Below are 12,429 nucleotides of genomic sequence, written 5' to 3'. Positions count from 1 at the left end.
CTCATGGTTCCTAGTCAGATTCGTTTCCCCTGTGCCACAACAGGAACTGCCATAACCATCCTATTTTAAACTGCCCTTCTCTTGCACCCTATTTACTTTTCTTACTTTATTTCTCTCCATAGCACCCATTTTCTCCTAATATACTAATTTCCCATTTGCTTTATTATTCCCTCCTCCACCCTCTCTCTACTGAAAAGTAAGCCCCAGGAAGGCAGGAAATTTCTGTTTTGGCTGCGTCTCTGGCAAGCGGAAGTTCTCAGGTCAGGGATCGAACCCGAGCCACAGGAGTGACAATGCTGGATCCTTAGCCTGCTAAGCCACCAGGGAACTCCAATATTTTTAACTTTTTATTTTGAATTAATTTTGTTAAAAAATCTTTTTCCTAGAGGTTCCCATCGTGGCTCAGTGGTTAACGAATCCGACTAGGAACCATGAGGTTGTGGGTTCGATCCCTGGCCTTGCTCAGTGGGTTAAGAATCTGACGTTGCCTTGAGCTGTGGTGTAGGTCGCAGACGCGGCTCGGATCCTGAGTTGGTGTGGCTCTGGCGTAGGCCGGCAGCTGCATCTCCGACTAGACCCCTAGCCTGGGAACCTCCATATGCTGCAGGTTCGGCCCTAAAAAGACAAAAAATATATATATATATTTTTACTAGAGGATAGAGTGATGATATTTTTATTTCTGTTGTAGCTTCTATCACAAAACCAAATATTTATAGCTTGCATTTTTATAATACTTCAAAAGCAGATTCTTATACAAATTTTTTGAGATACATTATTATTGGGTCTAATTTACAGATGAGGACACTGTGACTCAGGAAGTAGAGCAGATACTGTCAACGCCCTTCCCATATCCTTTGGCATTTATCATTTTCCTGTGTCCGCCAGCTTGCTTTCAGACTGCCTGAAATAAGGTTAGACTTTACAGGAAAATTGTAATCATAGCGCAGAGAGCTGCCATAGACCATTCACCCAGCTTCCCCTAATATTATACACCTTACATGATAATGGTAACAGTATGGAAACCAGGAAATTAATACTGATATAATACTATTAACTAATCTACAGATCTCATTCAAATTTCCCCCGTTTTTCCACTAATGTCCTTTTTCTAGCCCAGGATCCAATTCAGGATCTCATATTGCATTTGTTGTCTTGGCTCCTTAGCATCCTCTAATCTGTGACAGTTCCTCAGCCTTTGTCTTTCATGACCTTGACAATTTGACAAGGCCAGGTCAATTACTTTGTAGAGTTTCCTTCAACCGAGGCTGGTCTGATGTTATCTCACAGTTAGATTAAGGTTGTGTGTTTGGGGCCGGAATACTGCTGAAGGGAGGTCAGACAAGGTGGGGGTTTGGACTGTTCCCTGGATTGTATCCCCAAGTGACTAGGACAGGCTCTGACACATAGAAGATGCTCAGTACTCATGAAGACACAGAGGGATCAGACCCCCAGGAACCCACAGTCCTCTCTGGACACAGGAAGATTGTGTTCCGTGGAATTTCACATTTGTTGAGAACAGCCCATGGCTTTGAGAAAGAGGAAGTAGAGAATGTGGGGTGGGGTGAGGTTCCCCTACCGCAAAGCTAAACAATAACAAGTGAAGGAACTCCAGGAGCCTGGAGCTCAGTGACAGGAAAAATGATATAACACCTGGACAAAATGGTAGCAAAAATTATCAATTTTTTTTTTAGGACTGCACCTGTGGCATATGGAGGTTCCCAGGTTAGGGGTCGAATCGGAGCTGCAGCTGCTGGCCTATCACAGCCACAGCAACTCGGGATCTGAGCCACATCTGCGACCTACACCGTAGCTTGTGGCAACTCTGGATCCTTAACCCACTGAGTGAGGCCAGGGATCAAACCCACATCCTCATGCATACTAGTCAGTTTCTTAACCCGCTAAGCCACAATGGGAACTTCCAAAAATTATTTTTTACCTTAGAAAATAATAATAATCTCCTGCCTTCTATAGACTGAAGGTTTGCATCCCCTTCAAATTCATATGTTGAAATCTAATCCCCAGTGTGATGGTATTTGGAGGTGGAGCCTCTGTGAGGTGATTAGGTTATGAGGGTGGAGCGCTCACAAACTTGGGATTAGTGTCCTTATGAAAGGGGGCCCACAGAGCTCCTTTGTCCCCCTGGGCCATGTGAGGTCATACTGAGAAGATGGCCACCTATAGACATCTACCAGGCAGAGGGCCTCGCCAGACACCAAATCTGCTGGCACTTTGATCCTGGATTTCCCAGCCTCCAGAACTGCAAAAAAAAAATTAAATTCCTATATTTATAAGCCACCTAGTCTATGGTATTCTGTTATAGCCACTGGAACAGACTAAGACATGCCCCAAATAAAACCCATTACCTCTGGGAGTTCCCATCATGGCTTAGGAGTTAATGAACCCAACTAGCATCCATGAGGATGCGGGTTCAATCCCTGGTCTCGCTCAGTGGGTTAAGGATCTGGCGTTGCTGTGAGCTGTGGTGTAGGTCGCACATGCGGCTCAGATCCCAATAGCTATGGCTGTGGCTTGGTGTAGGCCGGCGGCTACAGCTCTGGATTTGACCCCTAGCCTGGGAACCTCCATATGCCACAGGTGTGGCCCCAAAAAGACAAAAAACAAAAACAAAAAACAAACAACAACAACAACAACAAAAAAAAACCATTACCTCACATGTGTAGGTAAGCGGTTCAGTCTACGGGTTCTAAAGCCAGACTGCCTGGATTCACAATCTGGTTCTGACACTTCCTAGCTAGGAAATGATGAACCAACCTCTTAACCTCTCCGTGCCTCATTTTTCTCATCTATAAAGTGGAGACAGTGTTAATATTAATAGAATAGGGTTTTTCTGAGGACTGATGGAAGTAATCCATGTGAGAAGCTTAGAGCAGTCTCTGAAATATAGTAAGCACTCAATAGGCAATATTACATAAATTCCTCTTCTTTCCAGAACACTATGCCATAAGTCACGTTATTAGATAGTCAAAGCGATCCCTTAGGGACAGAGACTATTACTTTCGCTGAGTGATAAAGAAATCGAGGCTTAGAAAAGTGAAAGGATTCATCTACCGTCTCCTAAGCGAATGAGTGAGAGGGCTGGAGGAAGATACGGGTCCTAGGGTGCCTAGGCCAGCGCCGTTTCTGTGCCCAGCCCCCAGACACCCAGAAGAGTCTCAGCAATGCCGGCAGTGACAGAATGAGGATGGCAGCTTGAGAGTTACCTCTGAGCATCACATTCTCCTCGGTGCTGGCCAGGATCTGGGGTACTCTCAACCTTCCAGGATCTTCCAAGTACTAAGACCAGCCCAGCAATTGTCCATATGGAACAATGGCTGCACCAACAATCACAGGCAGCCTGCACCTTACAGCAGGAGGACTGCTGGGATGGCTGTGTGAACCATAGAGAGTATTTTCCAGGGGAAGCAGCACCATAGCAGGGGCAAGCATTCAAGCCGGCCTACCATGCATACCCAAAGCAGAGCCCTGCCACTGCTGCAGAGCCTAGGGCACAGGATTTACAGGGGCAGGGGAAGAGGAGAACTAGCCAAGGCTGAGGAGGAAGGTAAAGAGCTGGGTTCTGCCAGGCCTTGATGGCCCAGGAACAAAGTCAGATTTTATTCTAAGTGTGCTGGAAAGCCACTGGAGACTGGCAAGCCAAGGGAGGATATTATCTGATTTACTTTTTTTTTTTTTTTGCTTATCAGGGTCGCAGCTGGGACATACGGAAGCTCCCAGGCTAGGGGTTAAATCGTAGCCAGAGCTGTCAGCCTACACCATGGCCACAGCAACTCGGGATCCGAGCCATGTCTGTGACCTATACCACAGCTCATGGCAACGCTGGATCCCTGACCCACTGAGCGAGCCCAGGGATCAAACCTGCGTCCTCAGGGATACTAGTTGGATTCATTTCCGCTGAGCCACAATGGGAACTCCTGGTTTACATTTTTCAAAGGGCACATTGATGCTGTAATGGAGAGCCACATCAGGTGTGATTCTGTCATGAGACAGAACTGGGCTTAAATCGCGACTCTTTGCCTTCATAGCTTGAACCTCTTCTGTCCAACAGAGACGATAACAGCATTTGCCTTACAGGGCTGCAGTGAGGATGAGAACAGACCATGCGTGCTCCGTATGCGTCAGCTGCAATTAGTAGTAGCAGTGGTGGTGGTGGTTTTTATTATTATAGTAACAACTTTGAGAAAAGACACAGGATGTGGTCCAGCTCAAGTCTTAGGGCAATGCAGGTTGAAATCAACTTTTTGGATTCCTAAGACCTGACGCAGTGGTGGAATCTTTGCATTGTCAGGTGAGGAGTTAGAAAAGAGCTATCTGGGGTGCTGCCAACTAACTATGGGGGCTTCCCCATCCTTCTTGCCCCTGGCTGTGTCCCTGTACGGGACTGTGTCTAGGCATAGAAGGAGATGACAGGGAAGGCATGGGAAAAGAAGCATTCTTTGCTCACCCTTTGGGTCAATTCCCAGAGTCCCAAAGGGTTCCTTCATTCAAAAGTGCCTCTTCTGTGCTAGCCTGGCTCTGGGCCATGCCATCTTTCCAGCAACAGCTGAGTCAAAGGAAACATGGGAAAACTGACCCATCACCTTACAGTGTGGGGAATGTACAACTGCAGCACCTAGGAGGAGCCAGGTTTAAGGCTTCTTGGCAGCATGGGCCACAGGAGGTTAATAATCACCCTCCAGCCAGCAGGGGCAGACTGGGATGGCAGTGTGGCCCAAGTGTCACATGTGCCCCGTGCCAAAGACAGACCACGCTCAGAGAACAGCGATGACACGGAGGGTTTTCTCTCTGGGCACATTCCTGAGCTTTGGGGTCATGTCTGGCCACGCCCAGTTCTTGCAGTCCCAGAGCCTGTCTGCTCCCGGGAACGGATGACTGCAGAGATACAGCATGCCCTCTGGGCAAAGAGAGTTGTAGCACACCAACCCACACTTAGGCTGTCTGGCCCTGGGGTAAAGCTCGGGGTGCCAGGAGTGTGGCAGGAATGGCTGGAACTCAAGTCAGGTGCTACCCGATTCACCTGCCACTTCATCCTGCTATTACTTCTTACTCAACCCTGATGCTTACTTTCAATGATTCCTTCAATTACTGGATCACTGACATAGTCAATAACATTTGCTGAATGACTACTCTGTGCTAGGCAGTGTGGGAGGAGACGGGGATGTTTGAGACAAAGTCTCTGCCCTCAAGGAACTTACAGTCTAATGTGTATCATTCTCATTAGAATATATACAATGGAATACTACTCAGCCATAAAAAAGACAAACTAATGCCATTTGCAGCAACATGGATGGAACTAGAAGGATTCTCATACTAAGTGAAGGAAGCCAGAAAGACAGAGACAGATACCACATGATATCACTTATCTGTGGAATCTAAACTATAGCACGGATGATCCTAGCTACAAAACAGAAACAGATCACAGCCAAGGAGAGCAGACTTGTGGTTCCCAGGGCGGAGGAGGAGGGAGTAGGATGGATGGGGAGTTTGGGGTTTGGGGATGCAAACTGTTACATTTGGAATGGAGGAGTAATGGGGCCCTACTGTACAGCACAGGAAACTGTGAGTGATCGGGTCACTTTGCTGTACAATAGAACCTGAGGAAACACTGTAAATCAATGATACTTCGATTTTAAAAGGAATATTATTTCTGTCATCCTGCCAAAATTAATAAAACCCTCTCTCAATCCTAATCTCCTCTCTAGATACTGCTACTGCCCCATTGCTGCCCTCTTCTTTATACCAAAACTTTGAAGCAATGGCTTACACTCACTGTCTCCAAATTCTCCCCTTCCACTCCCTCTTGAACTCACTCTAATCACCATTCTGATCAAGATCAACAGTAACCTCCATGTTACAAAACCCCACGGTCGGAGTTCCCATTGTGGCGCAGCGGAAACGAATCCGACTAGGAACCATGAGGTTGTGGGTTCGATCCCTGGTCTCACTCAGTGGGTTAAGGATCCAGCGTTGCTGTGAGCTGTGATGTAGGTCGCAGATGCGGCTCGGATCTGGTGTTACTGTGGCTGTGGCATAAGCCAGAAGCTGTAGCTCCAATTAGACCCCTAGCCTGGGAACCTCCATATGCTGCAAGTGCAGCCCTAAAAAGGCAAAGACAAAAATAAATAAATAAATAAACCCTACGGTCATTTCTCCTTCCTCCACTTCCTGGAGCTCTCTGCAGTGTTTGGCATAATGACCACGCTCTTCCTTGAGTGACTTTCTTCTCCTGGCTTCCAGGAAACCCCATTCTGTTGGTTTTCTTTCTGCTACTCTGGCTGTCTCTTCTCAGGGCCCTTTGCTGCTGGCTCTCTGACTCAACCTCTAGACTTTGGGAAGCTTTAGGTCACAGTTCTTGGACCCCTTCTTTTTTTTCGACCTGAATTTACTCTTTAGGTGATTTCATCCAACCTCATGGCCCCCAAAGTTCTATCGCAAGGAATGACCTCTCCTAGGAACTCCATATTTGTTTTGTGGTTTTTGGTTTTTTTGTTTGTTTGTTTGTTTGTTTTTTGTCTTTTTGCCTTTTCTAGGGCCGCACCCACGGTATATGGAGGTTCCCAGGCTAGGGGTCTAATCAGAGCTGTAGCCGCCAGCCTACACCAGAGCCACAGCAACTCGGGATCCGAGCCACATCTGCAATCTACACCACAGCTCGTGGCAACACCAGATCCTTAACCCACTGAGCAAGGCCAGGGATCGAACTTGCAACCTCATGGTTCCTAGTCACCTGGATTATTGCTGCTGCTCCCGCCATTTCCCCCCTTAGTTTATTCTCAACATAGCAGATAGAGTGAGCCTATTAAAATGGAAGTCAATTTGTGTTACCTCTCTGTCGGAAATTCTTCAATGATACATACCACTTTTTACTCAGAGGAAAAGCCAAAATTCTCACAATAACCTTTTTTTAAATTTTTTAAAATTAAAAAAAAATTTTAATTAAAAAAAATTTTTAATATATAAAAAAAAATCTTAAACATTTCCCCCATCTTCCCATATGGATAATAACCTTTAAGTCTGCACATGATATCATGCCCCATCACTTCTCTGGATTTATCTCCTACCACTCTGCCCCTTGTGCTCAACTCTCCCACCACACCTGACTGCTTGTGTTTCTCAAACACTCCAGGTCGGATCCAGCCTCAGGGCTTTTGCGCTTACTTTTTCTCTGCCTTGAATGCTCTACATTCAGATAGCTGAGGACAGCTCGGGCTTCCATAACAAAATACCATACACAGGGTGGCTTAAACAACAGAAATGTATTTCTCACACTTTTGGAGGCTGGGCAGTCCAAGATCAAGGTGACAGCAAGGTAGCTTTCATTCTAAGGCCACTTCTCTTGCCTGGTAGGTGGCTGCTAGGACCTCTTCTTACATGTGGAAGGAGAGGGGAATGGAACGGGGGAAAGAGCAAGTTCTCTGGCATTTCTTCTTATAAAGAAACGAATCTCAGGAGACCAGGGCTTCACCCTCATTGCCTTATCTAATGCTAATTACCTCTCTAAAGCCCCATCTCTAAATATCATCCAGTTGGAGGTTAGGGCTTTAATATGTGAATTGGGGGGGGTGCATAAACACTCAATCTATAACTATATGCATATATAGATAGATAGAGCTAGAGATATATAAAGATGTAGCGCTATCTCTATATCTGTATCTCTCTATATATATCTTGTTTGTATTCCATATTAGAATGGACATTTCATAAATGTTAAGATTTGTGTTTATGGTATTTACTATTTTAAGCTTTGTGTTTCAAGTAGTGCTGGGCACATGGTAGGGGCTCAATAAATATTTGTTGAATAAATGAATGAAATAAGCAAAATAATTATAGTTTTTGATAAGCACTAAGAAGAAAATAGACAAGCTGATAAATTAGAACAGCAGGTGCCAACCTTGGCTTCACATTAAAATCATTGGAGGCAAGGGAACTATATCCAGTCTCTAGGGATAAACCATGATAGAAGATAATATGAGAAAAAGAATGTATATGTGTGCGTGTGTGTGTGTGTGTGTGTGTGTGTGTGTGAGACTGGATCACTTTGCTGTACAGCAGAAATTGGCACAACACTGTAAATCAACTACGCTCTAATAATTTTTTTAAAAAGAGTGATTACCCTAAAAAACAATCACTGGAGGAACATTTGAATATTCAGATAGATAACCTGGGCCTCATCCCTAGAGATTCTGATGTATTTGGTCTAGAAGGGGCCTGGCCCTTTTCTTGAATGTCCTCCAAGTGATTTCTAATGTGAAAGGAAGGCTGAGAATCAATGAGATTGACATTATCAGAGGGGACATGAACCAACGGGAATCCACTTGAGCCAGGGTCTACAGGGAAAGCCTAATGCATGATACCACTCTGAGGTATATCATTAACCAGAAATCTGAACGACAAAAGGAAGCGTGGGGAAGTTGGGGCACAGGTGGGATTCAATTCCCGGTAGCAGGCGGAGAACATGAGAATGAGAACAAAGGCACTGAAGCAGGAACAAGCGTGGTGTGTTCTCACAACAGAAGGCCAGTTTGTGGGTGGTGCAGAGCAGGCAAGGGGAAGAGTGAAACAAGATCAATTCGGAGAGATACACAGGGGCCAGCTTATGCAGGGCCTTGCAGACCATAGGAAGGAAACTGGACATTGTACTACGTTAGTTAAGAGCCATTAAAGGGTTCTGAGGAGAGGAATGATGTGACCTGATCTGCTCTTTTTCTTTTTTTTTTACTTTTTTAGGGCTGCACCCACGGCACATGGAGGTTCCCAGGCTAGAGGTCAAATCAGAGCTACAGCTCCTGGCCTATGCCAAAGCCACAGCAATGCCAGATCCTTAGCCCTCAGAGCGAGGCCAGGGATCGAACCTGCAACCTTATAGTTCCTAGTCAGATTTGTTTCTGCTATTTTTCTAAATATTGCTCTTGCTGCTCTGTGGAAGGCATGAGTGAAAGTAGGGAAACAACTCAGGAGAGATTTCATGGTGGCTTAAGCTAAGCTGGTGCCTAATGTCTCTTTCCATTTAGACAGCAGAAGCCGGAGAGTGACACACAAATCTATTCTGCTCAGATAAACACACACTCAAGGCCATTGTTCTCTGGAAACATTTCCAAAACTAAGATTCTGTAAATTGCTAATTCTGGGATCAGTGGCTCAGGGATTGGAGTATGTATATCCTGCCCTGCCCTAGAGATAACGCCCTGCTGATCAGTTAATGGAAAAGATGCTTTCTAACAACATGATGATAAAGAGATTTAAAAATGAGATGGCAGGAGTTCCCGTCATGGCGCAGTGGTTAATGAATCCGACTAGGAACCATGAGGTTGCGGGTTTGATCCCTGCCCTTACTCAGTGGGTTAACGATCCAGCGTTGCCCTGAGCTGTGGTGTGGGTTGCAGACGTGGCTCGGATCTGGTGTTGCTGTGGCTCTGGCATAGACTGGTGGCTACGGCTCCAATTAGACCCCTAGCCTGGGAATCTCCATATGCCGTGGAAGCGGCCCAAGAAATTACAAAAAAAAAAAAAATGTGATGGCAATTGTAAATCAACTGCACTCCAATATAAAATAAAAAATAAATTTAAATATTAAATAAATAATTGATGGGAGCACTCATTCATCTAAATTTTCCTTTTTCCTTTTTTTTTTTTTAAATTTTGGGCCCTACCTGTAGCATGCAGAAGTTCCCAGGCCAGGGATCAAACCTGTCCCACAGCAGTGACCTGAGCCACCCGACCGGCAGTGACAACACCAGATCCTTAACCTGCTGAGCCACCAGGGAACTCCACATTGATCCAAATGTTAAAAAGCCCCACTAATCCCTAGCACTGGGTCTTTTATGCTTTCTAGTTGGTGTGGGCAGGGGGAAAGAAAAGAGAAAGAAAGAGAGAGAGTGAACTCTGCTCTCAAGGGAGCTTATAAATTAGAGGAGGAGATCAAGACATGAACACAAATAGAAAAAACTCAAGATATAATGAGGTGAGTATCCAAAGGGAGATACAAATATAATCAGTCATCGCTGTCATTTATTTAACTCTCAGGAGGGAGAGGGAGTGGGAGGGACTGGGAGTCTGGGGTTAACAGATGCAAACTATTGCCTTTGGAATGGATAAGCAATGAGATCCTGCTGTATAGCACAGGGAACTATGTCTAGTCACTTATGATGGAGCAGGATAATGTGAGAAAAACAATGTATATATATATGTGTGTGTGAGTGGCTCACTTTGCTGGACAGAAGATAATTGACAAACACTGGAAACCAACTATAATGGAAAAAATAAAAATCATTTTAAAAAGTTTAAAAAAAAAGGAGTTCCCATCGTGGCACAGCAGAAATGAATCCAACTAGGAGCCATGAGGTTGCAGGTTTGATCCCTGGCCTCACTCAGTGGGTGAAGGATCTGGCGTTGCCGTAAGCTGTGGTGTAGGTCACAGACGCAGCTCAGATCTGGCATTTCTATGGCTGTGGCTGTGGTGTAGGCCAGCAGCTGTAGCTCCAATTAGATCCCTAGCCTGGGAATCTCCATATGCCAAGGGTGCGGCCCTAAACAGACAAAAGGCAAAAAAAAAAAAAAAGTTAAAAAAACATTTAACTCTCAACTTATGTGGAGCACTGTGTTGGGTGTTTTATGTATGTTCTCACTTAATCTTCATAACTCTATGGAATAGGTAATATGATCACCCATGATGATAACAGCAGCTAACATTTATAAAGTGCTTCATATCAGCCAGGCATTGAGTTAGGTGTTTTGAAATATGTTATATAGCCTTATCTTCATTCTATAGATGAGGATAATTAGGCCCAGAAAGGATACATGGCTTATATAAGATCATGGAGTTGGGCACGTACAGCTCTGCTATTCAAACACGGGTTCTTCTCTCAAGCCCATGCTCTTGAAGTGTTCTGGAAGTTCAGAGTAGGTGATTCCTACCTTGTTCTGGGGAGGTAGATGTGTGCAGGGAGGAAGACCCCCCCCCCATGGAGGAGGAAAGGTGTGAAGATCAGAAAGAAGGGCCCAGCAAGTGGCCTAACCTGGCAGAGCTGAGAGTGTGCGATGGGGAAGAGTGGCTCAACGGCAAGGAAGGTCTCCGTCTTTTTCTTGCTCCTAATCACCTCATCTTTGCCAACCAGTGCCTGATCCTCCCATGGAGCCTCTCTCTCTCTCAGGACTTGATCTTCAGGTGCCTTGATTCTTGCTTATCCTAAGGCCCCCAAGAGTTCAAACAGCTGTAACTCCACTTTGAGGGAGGACAAGGTTTTGATCTCAAGCTCAAAACATGATGAGTTGGGCACTGGCAGCTCCCTCTTCTAGTTCTTCTATCTTTGGTAAGAGCAGCCTTTGGCATTTAGAACACTGAAAACAAGATCCCCAAGGGATGGGGAATCCAGTAGAGCCAATAACCACCACCTGACATAACATCTCAAACCAGCAAAGAAAGTTGATCGTGCCACACTGCTTGCAACTGCAAAAATGTGCCAATGTCTCAATGTCCATCAATACGGGATTGATGAGATAAGTGACTAAACATCCACAGAAGAGAACACTATGTTGTTGATAAGAAAGGATGTAAATCTATGTATTCTGACAAGGAAAGATGTTTCCCAAAGATTGTAAGTACAAAGAAGCCGGTCACAGAACATTCTTACAGTACAATTCGATTTGAATCACAGATCTGTGTTTATGAATGAGCAAAACCATTAACCACAGTTATCTAGTGGGTTGTCAGCCCAAAGAATTACAGAGGGACTTTTACTTTCTAATTCACATAGTTTTGTATGCTGTTAACCTTTACAACAAGTCTGCATTACGTTCATAATTAGATAAAAAGTACAACAGTTTCCATTTTACAAAACAAAAGATCGTCCTTCATCCATCCCGTCCTTCGTAACCATAACGTATTGTGGATTCAGCAGTGCCTCTGAAATTGTCTCATAACTTTCTCAGGAATGAACGAAGATAAGGCAGCAATGTATTAACCAGGTCATACCCCAAGTCAAATGCACTGGCAATTGATCAAAGAATTTTACACAAAGCATAGGTGGCAGTCAGCAGAAAAGCCACCAGAGAAAGGCCACAGGGCTCTCCCACTTTTACTAATAACTTAGATGACACAGAAAATGTACTTACCACGTCTGAAGATGACCCAAAGCTGGCAGGGATTATCAAATATGGTGAAGAACAAAGTTGAGATTCAAAATGAACTCAGATGGGCTGGGGGACTAGGCTAAAATTAAAAAAAAAAATAAGGTGAAATTTATAAGATAAAGAAAAAACCCTCGATAAAAACTTTAAAAGCCTATTTTCTTAAGCCAGAGTAAGAGAAGCACAGCTCAGGCAGCAGGTTATATAAAAACAAACAATGCAAAAAAAAAAAAAAAAGATCTAGGGGTTTGAGTTGACCCACAGTATACTTTGAGCCACTAGTAG

General features: G+C 44.7%; 1 protein-coding gene across 2 annotated transcripts in view; it reads right to left on the bottom strand.

Moving 5' to 3' along the window:
* The window catches only part of PAK3 (p21 (RAC1) activated kinase 3), a 302,356-nt gene that overhangs the window by 231,342 nt on the left and 58,585 nt on the right, over positions 1-12,429 (bottom strand). For both annotated transcript variants that reach the window (XM_021080688.1, XM_021080682.1), the window contains exon 2: positions 12,130-12,226. The gene's annotated coding sequence lies outside the window, so the exon portion shown is untranslated. The remainder of the gene's footprint in view (positions 1-12,129; positions 12,227-12,429) is intronic.

Source organism: Sus scrofa, chromosome X (genome assembly GCF_000003025.6).
Source record: "Sus scrofa isolate TJ Tabasco breed Duroc chromosome X, Sscrofa11.1, whole genome shotgun sequence".
In the NCBI taxonomy this organism is placed as follows: domain Eukaryota; kingdom Metazoa; phylum Chordata; class Mammalia; order Artiodactyla; family Suidae; genus Sus; species Sus scrofa.
The sequence above is the reverse complement of the archived record's forward strand: the minus strand, read 5'-3'. Positions and strand labels throughout refer to the sequence as shown.